This window comes from Euprymna scolopes, chromosome 13 (genome assembly GCF_053919585.1).
Source record: "Euprymna scolopes isolate OS-2025 chromosome 13, ASM5391958v1, whole genome shotgun sequence".
NCBI classification, from domain to species: Eukaryota; Metazoa; Mollusca; class Cephalopoda; order Sepiida; family Sepiolidae; genus Euprymna; species Euprymna scolopes.
The window spans coordinates 84,735,219-84,752,004 of NC_136494.1; positions in this window are offsets into that span (position 1 = coordinate 84,735,219).

The window sequence follows — 16,786 nt, forward strand, 5'->3', positions numbered from 1 at the left end:
GTAGTCTTTTATTTTTTCGTTAGATTGGCACTAAGAGAGCTTCCAAAGATGCCCAGTCCACTTGTTTATTTTGTCCCCGGCCTATTTTTGCCCATTACGCACTTTTTTCTTGGAAGACGCCATCCACCCCGGTTTTCCCCAACCCCAAGTTATTTTTTTACACATAACCTTAGGTCCTCCACTCCCCTCTAGGGAACGACCTGCTTGCTTTCACCTCTTCCCCCCGGGGGAGAGGAGCGGAAGACAGTGGGCGTTTCACACGACAGACCAGCTATTAGGTAGGGAGGGTCCCTTACTAACCTGCCCCCATAGGCATTTTGTTTATTTGCTTTCTTTTTCTTTCTTTTTGGGTGTTTTCTAGTTTGCCCCCCTCCCCATCATTTCACCCCCATTTTTATTATAAAAAAAAAAAAAAAAAAAATAATTACTTTATTTTGTATATAAATAAGTTTTGTTTTGTTCCTGTATATATTTGTTTTAAAATTTTTCAGCGTGAATGTCGCCCGCCATCCGTGTAAGCTGGGGAGCTGTTATTTTAAGTAGGTCCTGGTAAGAATGTAAGGCGGTTATGCAAATAGTGCGTGATAGAAACTCTAGTATAGGTTTTACTTAATAAAGTACTTGCTATCAAACGCAAGTCTAGCCTAGGACTAGCAAAGACCCCTATTTTTCCCCACTTCCCCCTACTGGCCCTGGTGCCTAAGTTGTTACGGACCCCAAATAAGGCCTTGGCAGTAGATAATGCCAAGGTCGGGGCCGTAACGACTAAATACAAGTTCGCCGTTAACTACGCCACGGACCGCATTTGATTCTTGTCCGCCATCTTTGTTATTGATCTGAACTACGCCGCCATCTTTGTTCAACACAATATCTCAGAACTTAACAGGTTAATTACGCCACACCGCATTTGATTCTTGGCCGCCATCTTGGTTACTGATCTGAACTACGCCGCCATCTTTGTTCAACACAATGTCTCAAAACTTAACAGTATGCGTGTGTTGGTATGTGCGTGTGTGTATACACGTACATATATATATATATATATATATATATATATATATATATATGTATATATATACACGTACACGTGTATCTGTACCTGCGTGTGTCCGTTTAGTGGCAATATTAATATTCAACATTTCGACATGGACATCTGGTTTATATCCGATTTTGTTTTTTAGATAAATGTGTTTCAAATCAATAATATTGATTTCGTATCTGATCTAGTTCGCTGTTCCATTTATTGTAGTATTCAGAGGTGAGAAGAAAGTCTTTCATCTCAAACATGTGCGTTAACACAGCGATTCATAAAGAACAAAGCATTTAGTTATGGAAATTTTGTCGATACGCATTTTATTAATTCCCACTTCAGTCATTCTTTATTATTTATGAAATTGTGTGATCAGACACATCAGTTCAAATGTGACAACACCAGACTGTTGTTAATACTTAACAAGTGATTAATCGTTTCTAATGCCCAATTACAATAGTTTCATTCATTGAATATATGATACACTGCTGATATAATAAATAGACAATTTCTATGTGAGACGCGTTTTGGTTGGCTGATAGATTTGACCAATCGTTGCGCTTGTTACACATTCATGAAAGATGCTACCAAGTCTGACTAATTCGAGTAAAACAAACGATGCCTTTTTCAAAAGTTATCTTTCTACTTTCTTAATATAAATATAAAATAAATATTCGTTGACAATTGATATTTATGTAATTTCTTTTGTTTTCCGAAGCTCATTCAAAATAACTTGTTTAAAATAGATATGAACCAAAAGACAGAAAATGTCCTTAACAAGTCATTCAAATATTTAATCAATAATTTAAAACATGAATTAATTTGTACTCTTTTGGAATCTGAAAGGAATATAAAGCGTTTCACCTGTTTAATAGAAAATATTTCTGGTTAAACATTCCTACCACAAGCTCATGCATTAAAGGATTGAAAGTTTTCAGAGCTATATAAATTCAATTATTTCATACATAGAGATTAAAACAGAATTAGTTAACCGAATTTAGTTAAAGTATTATAAAAGTTTGAATCAATTAATAATTTAATGAACCATCAATATCGATATTCTTAAAATTCACTTTATAATGCTATTTATGAAATAAAAAATAATAGTACGTAATAAATTTAGTAATTTGCTAACTACCTACAACCTACATACACAATTTTCAAAAAGTTTAAACAATACTCCTGTTAAGAACAGCTTGTTTGAAATGTTTAAAAATTATTGTAAAAATAAATACATTTTAACGTTTCCGCTTATAAACATACCGATATCGTTATTACTTATAGCACCAATCTTGAACAAGAAGGCACAACGACAACCATAAATGTATGAATCCAATGTGTCTCCAGGAAGAGGTTTCGTCAGTCAGTAGATTTGTTTTTTCTTCAGCGTTTTAAATATAATTCCCCTCTCAAAATTGATTGGCTAGACATAATTTACCTCTAGTGCGTGCAAACATCTGTATAAGAGACTTTGGTTGCCAGTTCGCTTTTGTCATCGATAAAATTGTAATGTGTTTTTTGTATCATGAAACGCACAGATTAAACAGACGCATCTCAATTGTGCCATAGTTCTTCCTTTTTTGAAGTAAGATTTCAACTTTAGAATTCTTAAAAGATCCTCATGGATTGAACGTTTTCGAACCTATTTATATTCAATACTTCTATAAATGGAGATCAAACACAAATACTTTAAGAAATTAGTTATAATATCATAACAAGGCAGTGTAATTAATAATTTAATGAGCAAACAATGCCGTTGTAATTAAATTTATCTTTATAAGCCTAATTATAAAATTAAGAAAAGTAATCTTAGTAAGTAAATGTATTCAGTAGTTAAACAGGTATTAACCAAAAAGCATAATTTGCGAAAAGTGTAAAAAAAAATGTTTTTAAAATTGAAAACTCCCTGGCAATTCCATATATGTATAGCTTCTTTGACATTTTTGAAATATACTGCTGCAAAAAAAAAAAAAAAAAAAAAATTAATCTGTATTATTCCAACCGAAAAATTTCGTAATGGTATTGCTATTATTTATTGTTCTGAAAAAAAAAACAAAGCAAAATAACAAACAGGACTCTATGAATCCGTTGCATCTACGCATAATGAAAAAGCTTATTGTCTCTGTATCTGTCGGCGCAAGTACACTATAATGGCGAAATTCAAAATTTTTAATATTGTCTTTCAAACTAACGAATACTCTTTACCTAGTTACTATGTTGCAGTAATGAATATATAAAAACGACGAAAAACGATAACGTAGAAACATTATTAAAGAAAACATTTTTTAACAAAAACTAGAGAAAATAACAGCTTTCGCCAAAGAAAAGACACTGGAGAGTTCCCAATGGAAATAAATAGCACGTAATTGTTGCAAATGTTGACTTGTTTTTAGCACAACTGAGGTATGTCCCATGATATTATATATGTGAGAAATATGGCGACGGTTTTTTACAATAAAGATAAAAAAACTCATCTGTATTTCAAATAACGCAGCAAAATTTACATAATTCTGTCATGCCAATTGTTTTATTGCATTTTCACCTTAAACAATGCATCATAAAACTTTGATGTAGGGGGTTACTATCGGGGACATAATTTGTAGGGATACTATGTAACGAATTTAGCAGCATGATGTCTGTTTACATTATACTTGAACTTCTGCATGTCAGTACAGTAAGGGAAGCAGAAACCATGAAGGGAATTCCAAATTCTAGGACTCCTAGAGTAGGAAATTGTAGAGTAAAAGGCTTTCTTACATCTAGGGATCTTTACTGTGTAGAGGTGGGATTTTGCTGCTTGTGGGTTTGTCGGGGTATTTAAGTCGATGGAGAACAAGGGCTAATAGTTCGTCAGAGCACCTACCATTAAAATGCTTGTAAAACAGGCAAAAGGATGCATCATTTCGTCGATGGGACAGTGGCTGAAGCCTATCTGATAATGCGGGGTCTATTAGGTTCGCGACTCTCTTTGAATCCTGTCCAAGAGGGGGAGAGTAGTAGCAGATACATCAGTTCAAATGTGACAACAATACTCCATACATGGGCGACATGGTGGCCTTATAGGGGTACAGGATACTTTCAGGCATAAGTAACCTTCTTAGCACGGTAAAGAGAGCTCACCGTCTATGTTGCAGCTATAAGTAAATATTATTGTTTGTAGTTAAAATTGACACAAAATGTTAGAAGATACCATTGTTTTTTTTTAAATTGATTTTCTTTTTGTTTTCCGAATTTCGCTATTACAGTGTAGTTTTATTGATCTGTCTTTTCGTCAGCGTGTTACGTTCAGGTTTTAAATATAAATTTTCTCTTTAATACTTCAGATTGAATGCACCCAATATGTCATTGCATCCAAACGTCTAGATAAGAGACTTCGGTGGTCAGTTCACCTCTTATCTATGAATTGAAATGACATTTTTGTGTCCTTAGACGCGCAGATTAAATAAGTGCATTTTAATTGCGGCTTTCTTTTTTTCTTCTAAAGACAGACTGAAATAATTGAGAAATTCTTGATTAATATTTAACGTTTGCAGATGTCAGTACTTTTAATAGTGAAAGTAAAAAAAAAACTTTGACAGGTTATCACGCATATTTTTTTTATTCAAATGTATTCGATTTCAAAAGAATTGACAATGTAGAAATAAAAAAAAAATAGCGCTTAATCGTGCTCATTGGAAAAATTCCAATAAAGAAATTTAGTCTCCAGTTTAAGAAGTACGAAATGTTTTATTAGAATTCAATAATATATTGCATTTCTGTAGAGTTTTAATATGCGAAATGTTCGGCTCAATCATAAGTATTAAGTATCATCCACATTGTTTTTTTTTCCTTTGGTATTATCCACTTTTTATTACATCTGTTTTAATTAGAATGAGATTTTTTGTTACAATGGAAACATATATATTCAACAAATACGTATAGGTCTGTTTGTTCCTTTTTCTATTATATATATATATATATATATATATATATATATAAATATATATATATATATATATATATATATATATATATATATTAGTGATGGACGATTCCAATACTTTCCCCGATTTCAATACAATTACCTATTGCGTACTAAATTCCAGATTCTGATAAAATTACCGATTCCGATTCTTTATAAATCTCTAAATATTTAACTACATAGTTGTTATGTTTTCCCCGATTACCATAAAGACACACATTAAATTTGCAGATATTTTCCTAAACGTGAAAATACATCTGTTGGGGATGATGTATCGATATTAATTTTACTGTCAGTTTAAATCAATAAATAATTATTTCATCATTATTAATAGTCATGGAATATTTTAATTTAAACAAAATAAAATAATACGGACAATTAAAAGACTCGTTTTTAACATCAGAAAATAAGCACAAATTTTTCCGATTCCGATACCGATTCCACTAACCGCAAATGTTCTGATTTTTTTCGAATACCGATTCCCGATTCCAAGTAATCATCCCAACACTAATATATATATATATATATATATATATATATATATATATATATATATATATCTATATCTATATCTTTATATATATATATATATATATATATATATATATATATATATATATATATATATATATATATATACTTGAATCTAACCGATCATTTTGAATTATACGGTACAGGTGTTAGGCGGAAAGTGAAACTCATTGTTTCAATGTTAATTAATAACTATTCCCAAAATATGAATTTCTTTGGTATTCCACACAAGTATAACGTTTAACTTATGCTTGGCGTTAAATTATACTTACATTATATATGTATGATATTAAATTATACTACTACGCTCTTTAACAGGCCCGCGGGCAGAATAAATGACCACATATCTAAGGAAATGGCAGAAGCACTAGAGGAAGACCTCCAATATGTAGGGGAATAGCGACAAAAATGGATGATCACATTCAATGCTGCCAAGACTAAGCTTGTCTCCTTCAACAATTACAAGAAACCTCAGTCACCAATAGCTATGGCTAAAGATATATTACCTGAAAGTACTACTTTCAAACTCCTCGGCTTAACATTCACAGGAAACAGGAGTTGGAACAGATACATCGAGAGCATTGCCAAGGCTGCTGCGAGAAGGTGGGCTCTTTATACCCTGCTAGAAAGTTACTTACGCCTGAAAGTATCCTTACATGGGTAAGGCCTCCATTCGTCCCTATATGGACTATTGTTGTTACATTTGGGCTGGTGAATCTGCTACTGGTCTCTAAGTCCTGGACAGGGTTCAAAAGAGAGTCGTCAACGTAATACGTCATTAACTGTCATCTAGACTTAAACCCCTGTCCCACCGACGAAATGTTGCACCCCTGCCTGTTTTACAAGGATTTTAATGGAAGATAGTCTGACGAACTACAAGTTCTTGTCCTCCCTTAAAACAATCGGCAAAAACAATTCTCCCATGCAAATGGCTTTCTGAGGTGGTAGCACAATATTTACTCACTAATTACTTTCTCCTCTTACGTTTTCCTCGAATACCTCGACAGATTTTTTATAGTATACGCTTATCGTCGACGATGTAATTATTTTATTTGTTTTTTTTCATGGTTTTATACTTTCGAGAAAATTCATTCCCACCATAGATAAGGACTACCACTTGCTGTTCACCTAGCAAATTGCATTTTTTATTTTTCACACTTGTTCACCGATTTTCCCCGGCTAGAATACCCTATATATTAGGTTTCATGTTTGTAGACCAAAAACTGATAGAGGGGTTTGGTAGGAAAAATATTTTAAACAAATATATATATATATACGCTTTAAACATCGCTTATCATATTTAAAACATGGCTTCATAATCTATGGCAGCTGCTACATAAACTTTCTTGCACATGAACTTTATTTTTGTTCGTGAATAGTCGTTCATTTCGATTCTACTTAAAAAATTAAAAAAACACATCACACAGGCCTTATCATTTCTGTGTATTTTTGTTTTCGTTTTTACTTTGCTTGCAATTCTGAATTTATGAAAAGAGAAAAATTGTCCGATTAATCAAAATAATGCAAAAATTTACTTTGCTTGTTTCAAATATTCTCGGACACTTCAAGATGGGAGTTACGGCTAGTTAGAGTACAACCACTAGATACTCCTGCATACAGAATAGTTGCAAGAAGACAGTCATTATTCTGAGCGAGTTGAAACGTCTTCTTTCCAAAGATTAACTTTAATGAGAATATTGCATTCACAAATATATATCGATCAGGGGAGAAGACGATGTTAGCGTTTTGCCGTTTTGCCATATACACGCAGAATATTGCAGCTACCATCCCCAAATGGTCAAATATATGGTACTGACTAGCTTCAACGTTGCTTAACTTCGATGATTGAACAGGAACCGGTGGATAAACGTATTTACGCTGTCTGAAAGCATAGTTTGAGTTACCATGTCGTACTAGATTGTAATTGGGATAATCATAAGCGAATGTGCTCTGTTTCAGGTCTAATTCTCTACAGATTCCATGCGCAGTCTTCATTAACGTGAAACCCCTTCTGTTATGTTTACTGATTAGTCAACGTAACGTTAGCTACAAACTGAATGAATGGCTTCTGTTTTGTCAATGCCATACCATTGACATATCTACTGAGGACCTATTTAATGTTTAACAACCTGAGGTTCCACACTGCTTTTGGCTGTTTTTTGCATACTTTCCGTTGGTTTTCTCCCGAATACTAATGGGGATGTATCCATTCGAGTTTCTGTTACAATTATTTTCATAAACCAAGATGTTGGACCTGTAAGCTTGATCGGTGTTTTCCGTGTCAATAATGTTCTCTATAGCCAACCTGTCTTTCCAAAACCTTATCTTGTCTATTCCAGGACAGCATCACTTTTATCCCAATTGGTTTCAACTATCATTCATTAAAAACGTTTCTCTCAATCTTCTCTCTAACAATGTACTTCACCTTTATTCCCCTTAAATTCTTTGTCATAATATATTTTGCGAATAGTTATTATTCGCATCACTTTTCTTTGTATGCCTTCTATCTTAACATGACATGAATAGCAATTTCTAGATGTAGATATTTTATTTCAGTTCAGATTACAATGCTCTATTTCAGCTATTATTAATGTTTCATAAAATTTTCATATACCCATAAAATACACTTGACAATTTTAAATTATATTTTCAATTGTTTCTTTCTCTCGATACAAGAGAGAAATATACTTTTGGTCGTATCGATTTATTATAAACGAAATGACTAATACTTCTTATAACATGTAACTAGAATTCTAAAACATTTACATGAATAAGAAATAAAATCAATCTTGTTTATTCTGTATATGATCATTATCCCACATTACTCGGATATCTTGAGATTGAGACGTCACTGTAGAATTAAATACGTGCTGATTCTTTGAAGTACTTGATCTTTCAAAGTTGTTATATGTCTAGTATTTAAAATGTTAATGCACAGGGTTTCGTGATCTACTTTGCATTAACATACATGATCGACCAAGCATGGTTTTTATATTTCCCACCGGACTACGGCTTTTAGCTGTTTCTGTAGCCTTACTGTCAGATGATCAAATATTGCGGGAACTGCTTTTATTTTATTAGTAATACATTATCAACATAACAGACATTTGATCTATATGTGTTTTTAACGTCGTATCCGATTAAAAATAAATAAGCACACTAACCGAATACCATATAGAATAAAACCCTATTTGAGAGCTCATCGTGTAAACACCTTAACGGTCATAGACAACATATATTGGAACAAACACATTGTGGACATTGCCAAGTCTGCTGCAAAGAAGATGGGCATGCTACAAAATTACTCACGTCTGCGAGTATCTTATATCTTTATAATACTATTATTTTCCTATATATTTAGTATTGCTGGCACATCTGGGCATATGAATCTACGTCTCCAATTTAGACAGGATTAAAAAAAGTTTCCAATCTCATAGGTGCTAAACCATTGGGTTAGCTCCAACTCTTATCTGCATCTATATGCTTGTTTTACAAGTATATCATTGGAATTTATATATATATATATATATATATATATATATATATATATATATATATATATATCATGACGAATCCTAGCGTGGATGAAACGTGGAATGTTCTGAGTAGCTTAATTGCCATATATATTTTTATAACTTACTACCTAGCTCTACCTATGCATTGAGCATTATTTGTTGTAAATACTTAAAGATTGGGGATAAAATAATACATTCATATATAAATTTATGTGATTACATGAAGTATATATATATATACACACACAAACACACACACACACACACACATATATATATATATATATATATATATAATAAGCGTAAACAAAAACTGTAGAATGGAGATTTACAAACAAATATTTATTTTTTGGTAGAATACCGCCAATGAAGAAAGGCGGTATACAGTCTTTGTTTATGCTTATGATATTAAGCTCTACTCCTTAATGATGAACTGAGTTATTCTTTTTTAGTTGGGATAAATAGAAACATTAATACTTATATTGTCTGAACCTTACAACGCCACTTGATTAGTAAACTTCCCGCATTTGTTGCGTGAGTTTATATATATATATATATATATATATATATATATATATATATATATATATATATATATAATACGAAGAAGGAAATACAGGAAAAAAAGTAAATATCAATATACATAAACAAAGAAGGAATACTATAACAACAGGGTATATAAAAATACATAAAATTAAAACCCAGTTAGCCCCCTTACACATTAACACAAATAAAAATAGAAAATAAAAACATAAACCACGAAAATGTATTCATAACCAGTCAGTAAAATAAAAAAAAAGGTAAAAGAAATGAAGCTAAATACAATTTTCTCCTTATACTATAATTTACGCGGAGTTTTACTGGGAAACTATAATGAAAAAATGAATATCTACACACATAAACAAAGAATATTATAGCCACAATATAAATCGAAAAATACATGAAATAAGCCCAGTTAACCTCTTTACTTACACAAAAAATTTAAAAAATGCTAAATAAAAACATAAACAACAACAAAAATATTTATAACAAACTAGTAAAAAAATAATAAAAAAGATAAAATACAGTTTAACACAGTTATCTCCCGTACACCATAGGTCACGCGAATTTTACTGCGATACTCTAATAAAAAGGAAAAAAAAAACTTAGCTGCGTAGCTAGTTGAACAATAATAATAATAATAATAATAATAATAATAATAATAATAATAAAAAATTAAACAAGATTAAAAAATATATACATATATAGCCAATAAATGTTTATAACAAACAATAAATAAATAAAATAAAATAAAATAAAATTACCCCCAGCTACCTACGGTTTTAACTAGTCACATTTACTGCGGTCCTGACCTCTATCTTCAGTTTTGTTCTCTTCCGCCATTTTGCATATACTTTTGTTTTCTTTTGGAAAAGGGAAGGCATTTTCTCCCAAAATTAATCAAAGTTCCATACCACCAGCGGACTTTATATACACCGGACATACCAACACCTTGGTTGCAAAATAATTATACAGCGAGCTGGGGAATGATAGATGAATAAACAGTTAGACATTTCTCTACTCAAATGTACCCATCTATTTGTTTGTTTGTTTTTCTTTTGTTTACTCTCATAATTCCGGTCATTTCCGCACTGCTTTCTGCTTTTAAAACTTCCATATATTCCTTTACCAGCAATGTTTCAATCAAACTATCATTTACTCTTATATATAGTTGCGTCCAAAACTACGGAACGACATTTTAAAACCTAATATTTTTTAGAAATAACAACTTTGAAAAGCTGACATTTTGACAACTAGTAGTCGTTATTATCCATAATAGCACACTAAAATTTGAATCACTTGCAATAGATAGAAAAAAGAATTATGATATTTATTTATTTATTTTCAAAATAGGAACGTCCAAAAGTAAGGTATAAAATTGAGAAACTCATCATATGTTTTTATTTACGCAGTTAAAGACAAACTGAACAACACTATAACGTTTTAATTTATAATATAAATCTCACCTGTCTGTTTAAATGTATTCATGTATGTATGTTTGTATGTCTCGCAAAAACTTTCGAAAGAGGCGACAAATCCTGACAAGATCGGTATCATTTTAAAGTCGACGTCTCGGACGACAAATATCGAGAAATTGACCAAAACATTTATTCCTTCACCCTAAACTTGACCGTTTTGTAAAAGAAGGGGTTGATTTTTTTCGTCGACATTTAAGCAAATAATCGTCACCATTACATTGACTTCCGTTAATTTCAGCGCCTTTGACTTCCGGTCGCGTCTTGGAATCATCGGCTAAGATGTCAGGTTTACTTATACTTTCTTTTCCGCTTTCGCGCTACGGGTTCGAGCCTGCCTGCCTGCCTACTACCACTTCTTTTTTTGCTCAACACACACTTCCAAACACCCGGGCAACGCCGGGCACCCGTCTAGTAGAATATAGCATAAAGATTAATTTAGTGGGTGAGGCATAAATTCAACACGTCTGTACATTAGTAAAAAAGGTTTTTCTTTCTCGTTTTACTGATTAGTAATATTTTAAATATTATCTGATGCATATTTCTTAATAATATTGTGTAAATTTTAACAATAACCCTGAAAATGCAGCTACAGTTAGGTTTGGTTTGATTTCAAATTGTTTATTTCAAATAAAATTCCTTTGGGCCATTAAACTTTAGTCTGTCAGCTTTAAATTTTAAAATCAATTGTCGTACGACTTGTCAGCTTAAAACTGAAAAAAAAAACTACCGAATTTCCATTACTAACGATTACTATATTGTCCAATTGACTACTGTACACTCTTAACCCTTATCCTCGAGTGATCTATGGGCCTTGATAAGTGGTTATGCTTATGTAAAAAAAAAGATCACAAATATTGTGCTTGTAACGATGCAATTTTGCATTGCATTTTGGTTAATATATAAAAATTTATTTCAAAATAAAATGTCTATCAAATTCAAAATAAAATGTCTATCAAATTCAAAATAAAATGTCTATCAAATTCAAAATAAAATGTCTATCAAATTCAAAATAAAATGTCTATCAAATTCAAAATAAAATGTCTATTAAATTCAAAATAAAATGTCTATCAAATTCAAAATAAAATGTCTATCAAATTCAAAATAAAATGTCTATCAAATTAAGTTTGCTATTGCATACTTGTATTCTATTTGACTGAAGTTTAAACTAGCATTTTTAAAATTAAATTCGAAATAAATTTATAATTATAATTCAATACAATCTATTTGAAAAAATAAAACATGCATGATCAAGTTGCCATGTATGAAAATTGATGAAGATTTACATAGACAAGGATACAATATCCATGCACTGTCCGATTTCGCATTGAATTGCTATGTTGTTGGTGCATTTATTACTTTTACTGGAAGTCTATTCCTAGGTGGAGTGATATTGATTATTGAAGTGTCTTCCCTTAGTTCAATCGAATCGTTAGTTTGTCAATCTTAAGTAGTCGTCGTATATCTTTAGTAGTGTTGCTAATTTAATGGTTTAACTCATCGAGTTTTAAGATTTTGTTTTGAATTTAGCTAGAAAAAATCCGATTTACCGGTTAGCGTTTTTTCTTTCTGTAAAACCTGGTGATTTCTTTTGCCATCCATACACTCGTAATTTCAACTTTAATTTTATTTACTTTCCGTATTTATTTCCTATCTAGTAATAATATAAGATTACTCCTTAAACTATCTCTCATACGTGTTATATGCGCTATATTAGTAATTGTACATTTTAATAAAAATATATAAATATTCCAAAATATTCCTTGGATCCACCGACCTCATAAACCCTAATCCATTAACAATTTCTAAATCTTTTGTTAAACTGTATATTTGTCGATTTGTCAGACACATAACCCGTTCATAAATTACGTCTCCTTTTTCCTTTTTATTTAATTTGAATTAAATTAAAATAATATTAAAGTGACAACAATTTAAATGACATTAAAATAGTGTATACGTTAAGAAAACATGGACTATTATGTATATTCATTATATCTTATAACCGGTAGCAAATACTCAAACCTAGCGGTTTCCTGAATATTTTTTGTTCTAATCTAGTGCTTTTTGAAAACTTAGGTAGGCAACACTGATCTTAAGTGCGATATAGCATTCTTAATATCCTAACCCAGATAAGTTTGAAATACCATTTAACTTGATACGTAAAGTTGAATTTTGAAAAAAAAATTCATTGTTAAAGGACCCGATTAAATATATGCATTTTGGTAGTATCTGTTCGTATTTTTCCATATTATTCAATCATAAAAAAACATGCATTTGCTTCGAAGAAAACATCATTGTTTTAAAGAAAAAAATTGCATTTGACAATGTAGTACTCCAACACATGTGAACTTTCAGTCATAGCCAAGAGGTACGGAGTGCAGCTCTGTCTACTCTTACCTCCGTATTTAAAATATTCGTTGAGAAATATATCAGCTGTTTCATTAATGAAACTCTATTCATTGAAGGAATCGATTTTGAAAGAATTTGAAAAATCTTTAGCATATGGAGACCATAACGTATTGTTTTCTTGTTTCAAGTACGAGAGTTTTTGCCCTTGGCAAATGAATAAAGTCGTTCAATCTTGCCTAGAAGTTCGATTCTAATTTTAAGATATCTTTGCAATGAGCACTTAATGGTGAATTCGTAAAACAAAAAGATTATCTAATTGGAATGCTCTTTAGTTTTTTTTTTTTACAATTTATTAAATAAAACCGCATATGCTAAAGATACACCTGTTAAATATAAGCGAACAGCAATAGAAATAGCGTTGTAAACTTTAGCTACACTGAGCTATCTCCTTCAATCACAATATTTAGAAATCAAATTAATTGCTATTTCAAGTTGAAGCTTGAAATAGTAATGAAAATACTATTTCAAATGTAAACCCCAAAGACAATACTTTTAATGCCATTTTGAACCTTAATCTTGAGATACTTAAGCAAATACTATTTCAAAAGCCAAGAAGACGAAATAAATACTATTACAAATTTATACTTTGACTAAAATAATGCTATTTACAAACTCGTCTGACGGACTAAATTAAAAGTAATTTAAATTTTAAGATTGAGAGGCTAACGTAGTACAAATACTCTTAAGTTTAGTAGATTTAAGAACATGCTATTTCAAATTTTAGTATGATAGATGCGATTTCAAACTCGTATGGTGGATTAAATTTAACAACAATTAAAACTTGACAGGCAAAAACAATACAAATACAGGGTATTCCAACATGCTTAACTCCCTTCTAAATGCCCATATCTCAGAAACTACTTGATGGATCTTATTGAAAATAAATAGGCTTTATGATGAAGCTAATAAGTTTTATTGGGTAAATTTACAAAGAAAAGTACAACTATTTATTGGACTTATGACAGATTTTAATAAATGTTCAATATAAGCGCCGCCTGTGACTCTGCTTTCTTAGATATTGCACAAAACACCTTAACTTTTGGTGAGTCCTTCTCGTGTTCAACTGTGCCGTGAAGATTTTTGTCGCCCGTAATGCGAACATTATGTTTATTAAATCTTTGAAACTTGGCTTCATCACTCGTGGGAAACTTGGCTTCATCACTAAAAACAAGCCGATCATCGAAATCATCTTCGAGTTTATTTCGCATTTTAACACAAAATTCTTGACGTTTTCGTTTATCACTTTTCCCCAAGGCCTGAACGAGCTGCAGTTGTAAGGTTAAAATCGCAATCGTTTCCTCAGAATCCGCCAAACTGTTGTTTGTGGAATGTGGGTTTCCACACGTGCTCTTCTAACACTCTTCCGAGGACCAGGCAGGAAGACTTCACGAACCTGCCCCACACCCTGCTGATGTTGATGGCCGTCCTAGCGATTTAGGTATGCATAAGCAGCCATTTTCTTGAAATTTCTGGTACTGTTTTCGGTGATTCAGTCCGAGCATACTCTAACACGCAAAATGTCTTTTCTTTTGAAGTGAGAGGCATTTCTTAGCCTGAAAATATAGAAATGACAAACGTTACACACGCAAACTTGAAACGTTTCTATACAAGTTGTGAAAATTTGAGCTAATTACAACGGAAATTGTCAAAATTATTGGCCTACGAAATGGGGTCAAACATTTAGGAACACCCTGTATATAAAACTTAGATCGAAAAAAAAATGCTGTTCAAAATTTAAGTATGACAGAGTGGACGAAATCATATTTCAAACTTGAGTTCTTAAAGATTAAGGAAAATGCTATTTCAGACTTAACACAATGCTATATCAAATTTATATCTAACAGACCAAAGAAATCTTATTTCAAACTTAAGCATGAAAGACCAATAGAAATGATGTCTAAAACTTTTATATAAAAGGAAACTAGAGTACTTTGGAATCAATTAAACCACAATATATAAAAGTAATCAAGGGCTAATATAATAGTGATGCACTAAGTATAATAAAGGCGTACCTTTAAGTTTCGTGTAAAATTTAAGTGCAATAACCCTACTTAACATCCCTATGGATTCCTTAATCTAAAAACCGAACAAAAACTTCATAATGAGTCAAATGCGAATGACACACTTTTTAATAAAGTAATAATAGTAGTAGCAACACGTTTTAGTCTTCATAGATTCTTTTGGAATTCCCGACTTTATAGTGTAAAGCAGAATGGCCTAACTGTCACATGTTATTTTTCCCAGACTGGGTGATACCTATTTATTCATCTGGGTAAAGTTTAATAAACAAAACCTTTTAATAAAAAAGCATTGTCATAAGATTTTTTTTTTGCTACGGTGTCATCATTTATCAAGACGCTAAAAACACTCGATAATTAGAGTGAAATGAATATAAGATTAACAATTTGTAATGATGCTGATGATTGGGATAAATTTGGTTATTTATAATAGCAGCTGAGCAAGATTTTGTTCACATTGGACTTGGACATGGCAGTTCAACTGAAAAATTTCAGAGATCGACAGGGTACACCTGAAGATATGTAGGTTACATTGTCCAAAACGTCGTGAAATCAATACCCTCTGTAAAGAATGGGTTTATAGATACTATCATTGTTACCTCGGCACAGTAAATTCATTTTGACCACGGACGTAAGTGCCAGCTATATTACAGCGCCAGCAGTGGCTCACACTAACAACCGTGGTTTAATTGTTTTTTTCTTTTACAGCGAGGAATACTTCCAATGATCAACGCCGGTACACAGGTCCCACTATATATATTTATATATATATATATATATATATATATATATATATATATATATATATATATATATATATATAATTTAAATGAGAAACATTTCAAGGGAGAAAACTCACAGACCGGACTTTCTACCCTGATGAAGCTATTTATAACGAAATATAGGACTTACAGCAACCATAAAAGTAAATAAAATGATTTTTTCATTATTTCCGACACTTCAAAGTTTTCAAACTTATCATTCAAATGTTATCCAAAATTAGTGTCTTCTAAAAGTGTGTGACCATGTTTTACTTTATATATATATACATATATATATATATGCATATATATATGCATATATATATATATATGCATATATATATAATCTATCCATATTTTACTTTACTATATTGATTCGTTTTTGTTGCCCCTATTAAATCTTCACACACACTGTCACATAAGGTAGCAAGGACACCATAATAAAAAAATGTTAATTACTTTTCTGATTCTTTTACAAACACGGAGACAAAAGATTCTATTGATTTCATGTTTTTCGCATGCGATAATCTGTCAGTTCGTTTTATT